Below are 16623 nucleotides of genomic sequence, written 5' to 3'. Positions count from 1 at the left end.
TGTATGAAACTGGAAAATGTTGTTTCTCGAATATGTGTGAAAACTATCTGAAATTATGTAGTATTCACTTTATGGTAGGTACTGTGAAAATTGAAAAGTAAAAAAAATCACTTAGATTAGAGAGGGTACTGGTTCAAGGAAAAAATGTCTCCAATGTGTATAAACGTGGGAAAATAATTTTCCACCAACGAAATGTGTAAATGTTGCATTATGTGAAATTTGCAAATCTTGCTAGTGCATTAAACCATTTCTCTCAGGCGTGGTGCGAAAATAGTTTCAAAAATCTAGTTTTAATCACTCCACTTGCATGCAACGCTTATGTCAGGTGACCATCAATGCTTAAGGGATTTATAGGTGACGTTGAAAGCCTTGTGACAGATATTCCTGTTGTCTTTGAAACTAAATAGTGCTGCAAGGTTACTTATATGTAAAAAAAAAAAAAAAAAACTCTCCTTTTGGGCTTCATTTTCAGAGGGTACCAGAGTTGAATGGTTTAATCTTGATTGTGTAAGGTGATATTGATTTAGAAACTCAGATAAAAGTGACATATGATTAACAAAAAGACTGATTGTCAAATCCATATTTTCTGTGAGACAGCACTGATATTGTTATAAATATTACCCATATTGAAATGTGTTTTATGTATTTTTAACTGATGTCGGTCAAATACCAGTCGAATTTGCTGCAGCCACAGAAACTAAGATAAATTAACAGAAGTATGTTGTTTCTTTCCATGAATCTTTGCCAGTATTTCAAAGGGAATTTGTACGCACCAAATCACTCGATAAAGGCTTATGCCGAAACGCATCGTCGTGGTGAACAATAAAATTATTGTGCAGTCTCCAGGTGTGCCGCTCTTGTTTTTTTCTTGGAATATGGCGGGAAATGCATGAGAATAATTAATCTGATGGCAGCTGCCGCTGTGCAAAAAGAACAATTGATGGACAGAATGCAAAACAATGTCATACATTCACCCCAGTACAGAGATCTGGACCAAAATCCATCGTTTTTCTGCTCACCATGCCGTTCCAGTTTGAACCCAGCCATATGCAAATCAGTCTTGACTCTGCGCCTCATGGGAACAGTCCAGCCCGAACTGCCAGGCCAGGTCCTCCCTGCCTAGGACCATGCATCCTAGGACCGTATCAGCCAGGATAGGTTAACTCCAGTGGCATGGAGAGCACAAGACCCACATCTGGGCATACCCGTCCCACTTGGGGTGACAAATGCAAAAAGAACAATTGATGGACAGAATGCAGAACAATGTCATACATTCACCCTAGTACAGAGATCTTGGCCTAAATCCATTGTTTTTTTGCTCACCATGCCATTCCAGTTTGGACCCAGCCATATGCAAATAAGTCTTGACCCTGCGCTCAATGGGAACAGTCTAGCCCGAACTACCAGGCCAGGTCCTCCCTAGACTGGAAACAAGCATCCTAGGACCGGTTTCGAACTTTCAGCCCTCATCAGCCAGGATAGCTTCACACCGGTGGCAAGAAGAGCACGGGACCCACGTCATGGCATACCCGTCCAACTCGGGGTGACAAATGTAAAAAGAACAATAGATGGACAGAATACAGAACAATGTCATACATTCACCCCAGTACAGAGATCTGGGCCTAAATCCATCGTTTGTTTGCTCACCATGTCATTCCAGTTTGGACCCAGCCATATGCAAATCAGTCTTGACCCTTGCACCCAATGGGAACAGTCCAGCCCGAACTGCCAGGCCAGGTCCTCCCTGGACTGGAAACAAGCATCCTAGGATCGTTTTTGGGCTTTCAGCCCTAATCAGCCAGGATAGCTTGACTCCAGTGGCATAGAGAGCATGGGATACACACGTCTCGACATATCCGCCCCACTTGAAGTGACAAATGCAAAAAGAACAATTGATGGACAGACTGCAGAAGAATGTCATACATTTACCCCAGTACAGAGATCTGGGACTAAATCCATCGTTTTTTTGGTCACCATGCCTCTCCAGTTTGGACCCAGCCATATGCAAATTAGTCTTGGCCCTGCGCCCAATGAGAACAGTCCAGCCCGAACTGCCAGGCCAGGTCCTCCCTGGACTGGAAACAAACATCCTAGGGCTGGTTTTGGACTTTCAGCCCTCATCAGCCAGGATAGTTTGACTCCAGGAGCATGGAGAGCACAGGACACGTGTCTGGGCATACCCGTCCCACTCGGGGAGACAAATGAAAAAAGAACAATTGATGGATAGAATGCAGAACAATGTCATACATTCACCCCAGTACAGAGACCTGGGCCTAAATTAATTGTTTTTTTGCTCACCGTGCCATTTCAGTTTGGATCCAGCCATATGCAAATCAGTCTTGACCCTGCACCCAATGGAAACAGTCCAGCCCGAACTGCCAGGTCAGGTCCTCCCTGGACTGGAAATAAGCATCCTAGGACCGGTTTTGGGCTTTCAGCCCTCCTCAGCCAGAATAGCTTGACTCCAGTGGCATGGAGAGCACCGGATACACAAGTCTCGGCATAACCGCCCCACTCGAGGTGACAAATGCAAAAAGAAGAATTGATGGACAGAATGCAGAAGAATGTCATACATTCATCCCAGTACAGAGATCTGGGCCTAAATCCATCGTTGTTTAGCTCACCACACCATTCCAGTTTGGACCCAGCCATATGCAAATCTGTCTTGACCCTGCGCCCAGTGGGAACAGTCCAGCCCAAACTGCCAGGCCAGTTCCTCCCTGGACTGGAAACAAGCATCCTAGGACCAGTTTCGGGCTTTCAGCTCTCATCAGCCAGGATAGCTTGACTCCAGTGGCATGGCGAGCACGGGACCCATGTCTGGGCTAGCCGTCCCACTTGGGGTGACAAATGCAAAAAGAACAATTGATGGAAAGAATGCAGAACAATGTCATACATTCACCCCATTACAGAGATCTGGGCCTAAATCCATAGTTCTTTTGCTCACCATGCCATTCCAGTTTGGACTCAGCCATATGCAAATCAGTCTTGACCATACGTCGAATGGGAAAAGTCCAGCCTGAACTGCCAGGTAAGGTCCTCCCTGGACTGCAAACAAGCATCCTAGGACCGGTTTGGGGCTTTCAGCCCTTATCAGCCAGGATAGCTTGACTACAGTGGTATTGAGAACATGGGATCCACACGTCTGGGCATACCCGCCCCACTCAAGGTGACAAAATGCAAAAAGAGCAATTGATGGACAGCATGCAGAAGAATGTCATACATTCACCCCCGTACAGAGATCTGGGCCTAAATCCATCGTTGTTTAGCTCACCACGCTATTCCAGTTTGGACCCAGCCATATGCAAATCAGTCTTGACCCTGCACCCATTGGGAACAGTCCAGCCCGAACTGCCAGGCCAGTTCCTCCCTGGACTGGAAACAAGCATCCTAGGACCGGTTTCGGGCTTTCAGCCCTCATCAGCCAAGAAAGCTTGACTCCAGTGGCATGGAGAGCACGGGAGCCACGTCTGGGCATACCCATTCCACTCGGCGTGACAAATGCAAAAAGAACAATTGATCGACAGAATGCAGATCATACATTCACCCCAGTACAGGGACCTGGGCCTAAATCTATCGTTTTTTTGGTTACAATGCCATTCCAGTTTGGACTCAGCCATATACAAATCAGTTTTGACCCTACGTCCAATGGGAAAAGTCCAGCCTGAACTGCCAGGTCAGGTCCTCCCTGGACTGCAAACAAGCATCCTAGGACCGGTGTTGGGCTTTCAACCCTCATCAGCCAAGAAAGCTGGACTCCAGTGGCATGGAGAGCACGGGACCCACGTCTGGGCATACCCATTCCACTCGGCGTGACAAATGCAAAAAGAACAATTGATGGACAGAATGCAGAAGAATGTCATACATTCATCCCAGTACAGAGATCTGGGCCCAAATCCATCGTTGTTTAGCTCACCACGCCATTCCAGTTTGGACCCAGCCGTATACAAATCTGTCTTGACCCTGCGCCCAATGGGAACAGTCCAGCCCAAACTGCCAGGCCAGGTCCTCCCTGGACTGGAAACAAGCATCCTAGGACCAGTTTTGGGCTTTCAGCCCTCATCAGCCAGGATAGCTTGACTCCAGTGGCATGGCGAGCACTGGACCCACGTCTGGGCATAGCCGTCCCACTTGGGGTGACAAATGCAAAAAGAACAATTGATGGACAGAATGCAGAACAATGTCATACATTCACCCCCGTACAGAGATCTGGCCCTACATCCATTGTTTTTTTGCTCATCAAGCCATTCCAGTTGGGACCCAGCCATATGCAAATCAGTCTTGACCCTGCACCCATTGGGAACAGTCTAGCCCGAACTGCCAGGCAAGTTCCTCCCTGGACTGGAAACAAGCATCCTAGGACCGGTTTCAGGCTTTCAGCCCTCATCAGCCAGGATAGCTTGACTCCAGTGGCATTGAGAGCACGGGATCCACACGTCTGGGCATACCCGCCCCACTTGAGGTGACAAAATGCAAAAAGAACAATTGCTGGACAGCATGCAGAAGAATGTCATACATTCACCCCAGTACAGAGATCTGGGGCTAAAACCATCGTTTTTTTGCTCACCATGCCATTCCAGTTTGGACCCAGCCATATGCAAATCTGTCTTGACCCTGCACCCAATGGGAACAGTCCAGCCCGAACTGCCACGCCAGGTCCTCCCTGGACTGGAAACAAGCATCCTAGGACTAGTTTTGGCCTTTTAGCCCTCATCAGTAAGAATAGGTTGACTCCAGTGGAATGGCGAGCACGGGACCCACGTCTGGGCATAGCCGTCCCACTTGGGGTGACAAATGCAAAAAGAACAATTGGACAGAATGCAGAACAATATCATACATTCACCACAGTGCAGAGATCTGGGCCTAAATTCATTGTTTTTTTGCTCATCATGCCATTCCAGTTTGGACCCAGCCATATGAAAATCAGTCTTGACCCTGCACCCATTGGGAACAGTCCAGCCCAAACTGCCAGGCCAGTTCCTCCCTAGACTGGAAACAAGCACCCTAGGACCGGTTTCGGGCTTTCAACCCTCATCAGCCAGAATAGCTTGACTGCAGTGGCATGGAGAGCACGGGACCCACGTCTGGACATACCCATTCCACTCGGCGTGACAAATGCAAAAAGAACAATTGATGGACAGAATTCACAACAATGTCAGACATTCACCCCAGTACAGAGATCTGGGCCTAAACCCATCGTTTTTTGCTCACCATGCTGAGGAAATATGAATTTTTATGGTCAATTGTGTCCCCTATCTAGACCCCAACGGCTCCATGTACATGCTACAAGTACATGTATGTTCCCTCCACTTCAAGCTATGAAGACGCAAATACAATTGTGTCCAACGTTAATATGTACTCTTTCATATCTGCCATGAATGGGCCAGATATTCCGTTCTTAAGTATGCCTTGCCACCGTCTTTATATGGTATACTTTTCACGTTTTCCAGCTCTGGCAAGGTAGGCCCTGAATCCTGCCATCGAGCTTTTTCCTGCTTCTGCCTCTGAATGCTCCAGCCTGGACCTGCATCTGTATCCATGAACTTTGTCTTACTTCCTGCGCGGCTAACGGTGCCTAGCCCGGCCTGTTGCCTGCCAAAACTGTATTCAGCCTTCAAGTTATCTGTTCCGCTCCTCAAGAAATGCATTCCTGTCTAAGTAGCTTAGGTAAACATCCCTCTAGCTGCAGAGCAAAGGGCCCGGCCTTACTGTCTCCGTGCAAGTAACTCATGACTCTCGTTACCATGGTAGGCCCATGCCCCCTCGCATCTCATGTAGACACTTAGACGCTTGTACACGCACTAGCAGTCAGTATAGAATAGGATCTGTCCGAGAAGACCTTTCCTTCCAGATAATATAGTTCTTTAAACACAAGATATTAGATATGATTCAGGACTAGGTTGTCCTGACACCCCAGACTTCTGTCTCCTCATGTAGGGCTAAATGTCAAGTTCCCTTCACCCTCTAGTTACACGTCAATCACACGTCATGCGGCTGCGCGCGCATCTCTGCCATGTATTTCTGCTGACTTTGCAGGATTCTCTTATGGATCCACCCACTTGTGTCATCATCATAATGACGTTTTTAGTATACGCCTCTATGCACGCCTATTGTAACGCCTTTTTTATTACGTATGTGTATTCTTATCAGCTGTTACGCCTCCCGCATCTGTCTTTACTGTAATGCATCACTATATATGCTATAACCTGTCAATAATGTATTGCTGATCCCTTCCTGAACCTTCGTGGTGACGGAACTCGATTGCCTGGTTCGAACCATCATTCCTTTGTAAGGAATAAACTCCCTATTATACCCTCGAATACCACGGATTCTGCCTCTTATTTTTACTGAGTTATTCGTATTGTATTTTACCGCATAAATTAAGTCTAGGTAATTTAAATTTACCACATAATTGGCGCCCGAACAGGGACACCTCTCACACCCCACGCGCCGGAGGTGCGTTGCAGACCCGGTCTCCTGCCACAGCCGGACGGACAATTACGCGTACCCGCAGGATTTCCTGTATCTCCCTCAGGCCAACGGGGGCGACTGAGGCTGCGATCAACACCCAGACGAGGCGGTGAGGAGTGCGGAGAATCCCGACCAGAGCCTAGCTGAGAGAGCAAGATCCGAGGTATACAGAGGTCCACCAGATTCCGAAGTTCCGAAGTATCTAAGTCACGAGTCCAGTCCAGTCCAGTTTGGTCTAGTCCAGTCCAGACTTCCGAGGCCTTCCGTTCCGTGCTTCCCGGTGAGTACCGTTGCTGGGGACGCATCTAGACGTGCACACTAGTTTGTGCCGGTCAAGACGGGTCTGGGTACACAGACCTGGTCTGCACTGTTTTAGCAGTGTATCTGTGCTGTTTAGCAGTACATACAGTATATTTAGCATTATGCAGTTAACTAGTTTTATTCTAATTATTATTGTTCGTTCTAAAATGTTTTGATATGTTTTAAATGTCGTGGTATGAGTGATTGTTCGATCTTCATTATCGTGTTTATTGTAAATTATTGTGTTCGAGACCAAGTAAGAATTAAGTAACAAGGTTCAAGATGCCGTTATTTTCAAAATTAAGACAGATAAAAACTAGAAAAGGGATACTCGAGGAAGCTGTTCCCATCCCACCTAGGGACACTCCAGGGTACTTTATGTACCATAAACATGGCCTAGATGCCGTATTATATCTTGATCTATGGGTGGACTACACCAAGGACTTAGCAGAGAGTCAGAGATGGCCCGCTGCTGGAACATGGGATGCAGATTGCATCATGAGAATAGAAGAAGCGTTATGGAAAAAGAAAGCCAGACAGTCACAGAAAGATGCCATTGAACTATGGCGTAAAGAATCGCATAGGCGCACAGAGAAAGCGCTCAGAAAGGAAGAGAAAAGTAGGGAAGATTCAGAAAAAGCCCGAGAAAACATATTAATTGACGAAGGTACCCGAGTAAAATCAGAACAAGTAGACAGACAACGAAACACTCTTATGAATGATATGTATCCTCTTCTGGCCGAGGGTTTGCCTAAAGCCACCTTGGAGGTACCAAAAGATCTGCCACCTCCGTTACTCCCGATTAAAGTACATCCCAAGACCGCAAAATACATTTTCCTTTCTTCCTATTTAGACGATGCAGCCCCCGAATATGCTAATGGTGCGCAGCCACGCACACCACCCGTTAACGACACTCAACCCCAAAATCAGCTGCACCCACCTCCGCAGCAACAAACTCCTACTCAAGTTCTAACCATTCCATCTGTTTCTACAGTCCTTCCTGCACCCACACTCTCTACCCTACACCCAACAAATCCTTTTGGACTTGGCACCTCAGGAGGTGCGACAGGAGGTTTTTCCACGCCACCGCCAACAACTAGATTGACTTATAGGGATTTAGCATACCAACGTACACCCCAAAGAGCTAATGACAATATATTAAATGAGCCTCTTTCCGATTGTAGATATGATCCAGTGCCAGGAAAACACGACAGAATGTTGCTGTATTCAGTACGTTTGCGACGAGCTACACAATATTTAATGACGTTACCAGGAATGGTTGAACATCTAGACAAAATATATCGTTTTATCCAAACAGGGCAAGGTCCTGAAAGTATTGCCGAAGCCATGGAATACCAGAAAGTAGACATACAAAAATTATTGTTACGTTTTTTCATAAACTGCTTGATCAGAAATAGAGATAGGCCTGAGGTAGATTCGGAGGAAATGCAAGCACTTACCAAATGGGGTCAGAATATAACAGACGGAAGACATGATAAACAGAAGTGTATAGAAGCCATGTGCCGAAGGATCAGAAAAGAAGTAGAACGAATACATGAAAGCAGAGTAGAAGCAGATAAAACTGAATCAGAGGAAGAGGAGGAGGAACAGTCAGAAATGAACACAGGACAATTTGAATTACCAGCTAAACAAATGATAGCTTATGTAGGAAAAGGAAGATCTTTTAATAAAACAATACGTCCGATACGTCCAGAATGTAACAGAATTTTTCAAACAGTTATTACAAATCCAAGGACCCCTGAACACTTATTCCAGGCTACTGATAAATTACTTCGAGAACGAAGGGGGTACCATATGCTCGATTCTATGGATGAACAAGAATTAGCTAGGTCAGCAGTACAATGGGCTGATAGCCCTGAAAAATACAGTGATGATGCGCTAGCACACACGTTTCTGAATCTCGCCCCAGACGAACAGCGTTTAGCTAGTATATACATGATACAACATCTCCTTATATTATATAAAGGCCAACACTCCGATCCTGGTCCCCTACCTGATATATTGATAGAACTACTCATGAATAAATGGAGAGGTTTAGGTACCGATCTAATTAAAGTAATCCTAGAATACAGACATAGATATAGTGCCTTTTTGTGTCCAGAACATGATCCAGCTCCTTCCATGGAGAGAAAAACGTATTACATAGACAGACAGAATCCCTTACGCGAAGTACACCCAGTAAGAAATGATGACAATACGTTTAGACGCGTGTTTGTGTACACGCCCATAACCAAAATAGAACTATTGGAAATGAAAAAATTAGTGCCCAGCCATGACAAAGATCCAGCAGGTTTTCACCGTGAACTAAAGGACATGTTACTCATGGGTGATTATACCTATCCTGACATTATGAAAATATTGAAAGTATTATTGCCTGCCGGTATTTATGAGAAACTAAAGGAAAAAGAATGGGAGGTGGGAGACCAAAAGATTGATTGGACCGCATTAGAAACTGAAGAAAATAGCAGAACTGCAGGCGTAGGGCTTGGGGACAAAACAAAAGCATTGCCAGGACTATTAGTACAAGTATTGCCACGTTTATTAACTACGAAAAAGGAAGATTGGGGAGCAATCTCAGCTTGTAAACAGAAACCCGATGAAGACACTAGTGATTTTTATTCCCGATTTGAAAAATGTTTTGGTATTAATAGCGGCCTGAAAGCAAATAGTGAGTCATATCCACACCTTTTTGTAACAAAACTAGTCGAGAATTCCCTACCACAGGTTAAAAACAGAGTATTGAAAGTTGAAAGCACTTGGCAAGCTAACACTCCTTCACAAATGTTACAAATGTTACAGTATCACCAGAATAGAATTAGAGAAGAACAAGAACACGAACAAAGACGTATGAAAGACACGAAAATGAAAATGCTTGTCGCTCAGTCAGTTCCAGCTGACGGTCATAAAAAGGGTGCGACACAGTCCAGTAACTCAGCGGTTCCCGTTAAAGGGACATGCAACTATTGTAAACAGCCAGGTCATTATATAAACGATTGTGCAGTTCTAAAACATAATATCTCCACGGGTAAAACCAAGGAGAGACCGCGTCCGCCTAGACAGGATCAGATCCAACAACAAGTACCTCAGAATATACAGCCTATGCAAGCTGCACAACAGACCGTACCACAACCACAGCCACAGCCTATTGCTGCAACACAGAACACGACACAGCAGATGTACCAGTATGCACAAAATGACTATCCAGAGTATCAGCGCTACACATGAAATAGCCTAGAGAGGGAAGTTGGCTTACCCCTTATTGAGGTTCCTGTAGATCAAGAGGGTCCTTATGTACAGAGTCAAGTATTAGGGAAAGACAGAAAGTTTCTACTCGACACAGGGGCAAGCAGAACAACTATAAGTCACGATGAAGTCCCAGGGGCACCCCTCTCAGGCTCACAAAATATTTCCCTTGGTTTTTCAGGAAAGCCTACTATTAACGAAGTATCGCAACCACTTGCATTTACAGTCGGTCCATTAACACGGACTACAGATCTATTGCTTACGAAATCATGCCCAGAAAACTTGTTAGGTAAAAAAATATTGAAAGCTCTAGGAGCTATAATATGTTGTTCTCCGGACGGAGTACGACTATTTTTGCGTGACTTTAAAGGTCACTACGTGTCTAGAGACATGGATCACCGGTTACAGAATCTACCTGCACATTTATGGGCACAAGGCCCCACTGATGTAGGTTGTATGCACATTACACCATATCGAGTCACACTCAAAGCAGGAGTGGTACTACCACGAAAGCGACAATACAAGTTACCGCCAGATGCTGTAGTGGCTTTACTGCAAATCATTGACGAGCTCATAGCACAAGGAGTGGTTGTAGAAACCGACTCCAATGTATGTAATTCTCCGATTATTCCGATTCTTAAACGAACTGATCCAAAAGCACCCCCAGTATATCGATTAGTTATTGATCTGCGCGAATTGAACAAATGCATTGTACCACAATATCCCGTGGTCCCAGATATCTCTTCATTACTGACAGCTATTGATTCAGAGGCAACGTTCTTTACTGTAATCGACCTCAAGAACGCCTTCTTTAGCGTCCCAATCGATCCGGAAAGTCAATATTTGTTCGGATTCAGTTTAAATGGACGAAGTTTTAAATTCGCACGCGCACCTCAAGGATTTACAGAAAGTCCTAGCATCTACAGCCAAGCACTGAAAAGACAACTTGACAGTATCCACATGCCTGTTAACACTGCACTGCTTCAGTATGTCGATGATCTGCTGATCACCGCCCGAAGCGAACCCGAATGTGAAAAAGCATCACTGACGGTTTTACATTTCCTAGCCGACAAGGGGCACAAGGTGTCCCCTTCAAAGCTGCAATTTTGTGCCCAGCAAGTTGTGTACCTAGGGCACTTGCTGTCCAAATGGGGGAGACAGCTCACACCTGATCGCATCCAGTTAATTGTAAACATGCCACCACCCAAGACACAAAAGGAGGTACGGGCCTTCATAGGCCTCACTTCATACTGCAGGCAGTGGATTCCCCAATATGCATTTTTGGCAAAACCTCTCATTCAGTTGACAACCCAGGAGGCAGCGACATCGACTGTCCTCCCTTGGACTCCAGAACATACACAAGCTTTTGAAGACTTAAAGAAAGCTTTATGCCAAGCACCTGTTTTAGCGACACCATGTTACAGTAAGCCTTTTACACTCTTTGTTACAGAACGTGAAGGTACTGCCTTGTCAGTACTCACGCAGGAACAAGCAGGATCACACAAGCCATGTGCTTACTTTTCTAGCACGTTAGATCCCGTAGCTCAAGCTCTTCCTGCGTGTCTGAAATCAGTTGCAGCGACAGCTCTAGCGATTAGACAAAGCGATTCCATAGTACTAGGACATCAATTGACAGTACAAGTACCACACGCAGTAGAGGTTCTCTTGAACCGGACACAAACACAACACTTGACTATAGCAAGACTGACAGGTTACGAACTCACATTGTTTCAGCCACACATAGAAATCAGACGTTGTAGTACATTAAATCCTGCCACACTTTTGCCATTAAGTGGAACAGACCCACTGGCGCATGATTGTATTGAAGTCATTACTATTACGACGAAACCCAGACAAGACTTGACAGATGTCCCATTACCAGACCCAGACCTGACACTGTATGTAGATGGTTCATGTATGAGAACAAGTACAGGAAAGTTAGTGGCCGCTTATGCAGTCACGACAGACACCGAAGTCATTGAAACAAATTGTATTGACACATTATCAGCTCAAGCAGCAGAGCTTATTGCTCTGACACAAGCCTGTATTCAAGCCAAAAATAGGAAAGTTAACATATACACAGATTCACGTTATGCATTCGGAGTCGTACACGACTTCGGAGTCCTTTGGCGAGAGAGAGGTTATTTGACTTCTCACGGTGCCAACATTCAACACGGTCCCCTCATTCAAGCCCTGTTAGATGCAATACATTTGCCTATTTCAATATCTATCATGAAGTGTAAAGCCCATACAAAAGTCACCGATATTATTTCCCAGGGTAACGACCTAGCAGACCGAACAGCTAAGCAAACAGCACAGAATCAGACTCATGCAACCGACTTGACAAAGACAATAGTTCCGACGCCGACACACTGCATGACAGTTAAGGATCCCGCCCTTGATGTAATTGACATACAGACACATGCTACACCAGAGGAAATAAAGAAATGGACTGAATTAGGAGGGATCCAAACAGATCAGGGATGGATGACGAAGGGAAAATCTATATGGTTTCTCCCCGACTCAATGGTTCAAGTTATCATTAACACAATACATAGTCCAGCACATCTAGGAGAAAAAGCCATGTTAGACAGTATTCAACACATTTGGTTCAACAAACACTTACGAGCTGCAGCCAAACAGAAAGTCCGAACTTGTATGATTTGTTGTCAGTTCAATCCAGGTAAAGGTGTACCTGTAGAGCAGGGTGGATTTCAACCTCCCGATCACCCTTTTGAAGTCCTCCAGATGGATTATATCCAGATGGAACGATGTCGAGGATTCAAATATGTCCTCGTAGTTGTATGCGCTCTTTCCCGTTGGACAGAGGCGTATCCCGTCTCAGATTACACTGCCCCGACTACTGCCAAACAATTAGTTCGTGAATTCTTCCCACGGTATGGTTTGCCCCGTATCGTGTATTCAGATAATGGCCAGCCGTTCTCATCCGAGCTAATGAAACACATTTCACTCTTGTTAGGCTATCAATGGAAATTCCACTGTGTCCGACATCCCGAGGCAGCAGGTCTCGTGGAACGTCATAATCAGACCCTGAAAATACGACTTTCTAAAATCTGTAGAGAGAAAGGTGTCGACTGGATAGTAGCCTTACCGGTTGCACTATTTTACATGAGAATGGTAGCACATTCTCGCACAGGGCTATCCCCGTACGAGGTGGTCTTCGGTAGGCCACCAAATATGTGGGGGACGCCTATACCTCGTAAAATAACTGATGTTGATTGTAATATGCTGACAGATTACCTTGCTTCCTTGATGTCTGCACTACAATCTTGCCGTTCACAGGTAGCTGCAGCCTTTCCCGACAACACTGAGGTAAAGCCCCATGAAGTGGTTCCTGGGGATCTCGTTTTCGTCAGAAACTTCGACAGGAGGAGCCCGTTGGAGCCTCGCTGGCTACAACCAAAGCTGGTTCTTCTAACGACGAGGACAGCAGTGAAGGTCGAGGGTCGCAAGGGTTGGTTACACTCGAGTCATATCAAGAAATTTCATGGACTACCAGCCGATCTGAACTCTCAGCCCTGCCCCCTTCCAGAGACTGATTCAAAACTCCCCCTGGTTGAAAAGACCGAATCTCAAACTTATAAACTGAAACTAAGGTCTAGCAAGTCAGACAATTCGATTGTTTAAGTCCTCTCCAAGGTGAATCGGTTGAATTAAGTCTTGACATGTATCCTCTAGACCGAATGAGAGAGAGAAATAGAAAGAAACAGCTCAAGAAACATGCATACTGTAAATCACTTCATAGTCACTGTATAGTGACATTGTTGATTATGTTTTTTCTAAGTCTTTTTATTATTGCTGCAAGTATACTGTTACACATGTACTATCCTATTTTCAAGCGTGCTTACAATGTTACAGCCGAACATTCTTTTAGTGAACTACCTCCACATGAGTTGTCCTATAGATTTGCGCTGCGCAACAACACATTCATTAGTATGTTACATCATTCCCATCAGACCAGCAATGCTACAAATTGTTGGATATGTGGCCGACTCCCTCCCTATCAGAAATACAAAGGAGTTCTGCCTCTCTTTCCGTACCCGTTTACACACAATGGTTCTTGTGGAGCATGGTTTAGTTTGATTAACTCTTTAGATTCAAACACTGTAGTTTACCAGAGCAACTGGGTATGGGGAAACCTGAACTTAGTTTTGCTTAAAGCCTGTTATCCTAACAAGGAGGGACTTCCCAAAAGAACAGGAACTGACCTAGAAAATGAAGTATATGGATTAGGTAATTTTACACTTAACCTCATGATTCTGAATGTTGAATCTGAAGCTACACTAGTCTTGCCTGCTATGTCCGTATTACCAGTCAAAGGTGAATTCTGTGTAAGAAAGAATGGATCAGTACACCTGGGTCATAGTAAATGTACTACTGTGATCGAATTCAGTGATAAAGGCAAGTCTACATTTAGAGCTTCCCGTCACTCCTACTTCATCTGTGGTCACACCGCATATATACGCCTACCCCTAGATTGGGATGGTACCTGTTACATTGCATTCCTTCTGCCACCTGTTTTCCTAGCCCCTCCTGATTATCATAGAAATACCAATCTAGTACACCATAGACCCCAGAGAGATATCCCGATTGTTGACTACACCGAAACAGCATGGGAACAATATACAGACTTCAATAAAGGTCTCTTTCCTTACATAGGTGTTGTCTCAAACAGTAAACTGATACGTAGATTAACCAGAACCCTTGAAGCAGTAGTGAATGAAACTACCTCTGCCCTAGGCAACTTAACAGAGGAGCAGTCTGCGATGCGGATTGTTGTTCTCCAAAATCGTCTTGTCCTTGACGTCATCCTAGCAGATAGGGGCGGAGCTTGTAGGGTCATCGGATCAAGTTGCTGTGTTTTCATCCCAGAAAACGCGCCATCTGTATATAAAGCCATAACTCGTCTTCACAAGATTGCAAACCAGATACATCAGAATGCAGGCACCTGGACATGGTCCGGTTGGTTCTGGAGCGTGTTGTCAGCCTGCGGATGGAAGGTCCTATCCTTCCTAGGTATTGGCCTTCTCATAGTATTCAGTTGCTGCTTATGTCTACAATGTGGACCAGCGATTTGCGGCCTGTGTGCCACATCGTGTATTCCACGTTCAAGTTTTCATTCAAGATCCCGGAAGAAGAAAGAAGAGCAAATGATGTTACATGAACAGATTGATGGATTCCTGAAGATCGATATTTCATGAGGGTCCGTAGGGGACAAGGAGGGAATGAGGAAATATGAATTTTTATGGTCAATTGTGTCCCCTATCTAGACCCCAACGGCTCCATGTACATGCTACAAGTACATGTATGTTCCCTCCACTTCAAGCTATGAAGACGCAAATACAATTGTGTCCAACGTTAATATGTACTCTTTCATATCTGCCATGAATGGGCCAGATATTCCGTTCTTAAGTATGCCTTGCCACCGTCTTTATATGGTATACTTTTCACGTTTTCCAGCTCTGGCAAGGTAGGCCCTGAATCCTGCCATCGAGCTTTTTCCTGCTTCTGCCTCTGAATGCTCCAGCCTGGACCTGCATCTGTATCCATGAACTTTGTCTTACTTCCTGCGCGGCTAACGGTGCCTAGCCCGGCCTGTTGCCTGCCAAAACTGTATTCAGCCTTCAAGTTATCTGTTCCGCTCCTCAAGAAATGCATTCCTGTCTAAGTAGCTTACGTAAACATCCCTCTAGCTGCAGAGCAAAGGGCCCGGCCTTACTGTCTCCGTGCAAGTAACTCATGACTCTCGTTACCATGGTAGGCCCATGCCCCCTCGCATCTCATGTAGACACTTAGACGCTTGTACACGCACTAGCAGTCAGTATAGAATAGGATCTGTCCGAGAAGACCTTTCCTTCCAGATAATATAGTTCTTTAAACACAAGATATTAGATATGATTCAGGACTAGGTTGTCCTGACACCCCAGACTTCTGTCTCCTCATGTAGGGCTAAATGTCAAGTTCCCTTCACCCTCTAGTTACACGTCAATCACACGTCATGCGGCTGCGCGCGCATCTCTGCCATGTATTTCTGCTGACTTTGCAGGATTCTCTTATGGATCCACCCACTTGTGTCATCATCATAATGACGTTTTTAGTATACGCCTCTATGCACGCCTATTGTAACGCCTTTTTTATTACGTATGTGTATTCTTATCAGCTGTTACGCCTCCTGCATCTGTCTTTACTGTAATGCATCACTATATATGCTATAACCTGTCAATAATGTATTGCTGATCCCTTCCTGAACCTTCGTGGTGACGGAACTCGATTGCCTGGTTCGAACCATCATTCCTTTGTAAGGAATAAACTCCCTATTATACCCTCGAATACCACGGATTCTGCCTCTTATTTTTACTGAGTTATTCGTATTGTATTTTACCGCATAAATTAAGTCTAGGTAATTTAAATTTACCACAATGCCATTCCTGTTTGGACCCAGCCATATGAAAATCAGTCTTTAACCTGTGCCAATTGGGAACTGTCCAGCACGAACTGCCAGGCCTGGTCCGCCCTGGACTGTAAACAAGCATCCTAGGACCGGTTTCGGGCTTTCAGCCCTCATCA

The sequence above is a fragment of the Triturus cristatus genome, chromosome 12 (genome assembly GCF_964204655.1).
Source record: "Triturus cristatus chromosome 12, aTriCri1.1, whole genome shotgun sequence".
Classification (NCBI taxonomy): Eukaryota; Metazoa; Chordata; class Amphibia; order Caudata; family Salamandridae; genus Triturus; species Triturus cristatus.
The sequence above is the reverse complement of the archived record's forward strand: the minus strand, read 5'-3'. Positions refer to the sequence as shown.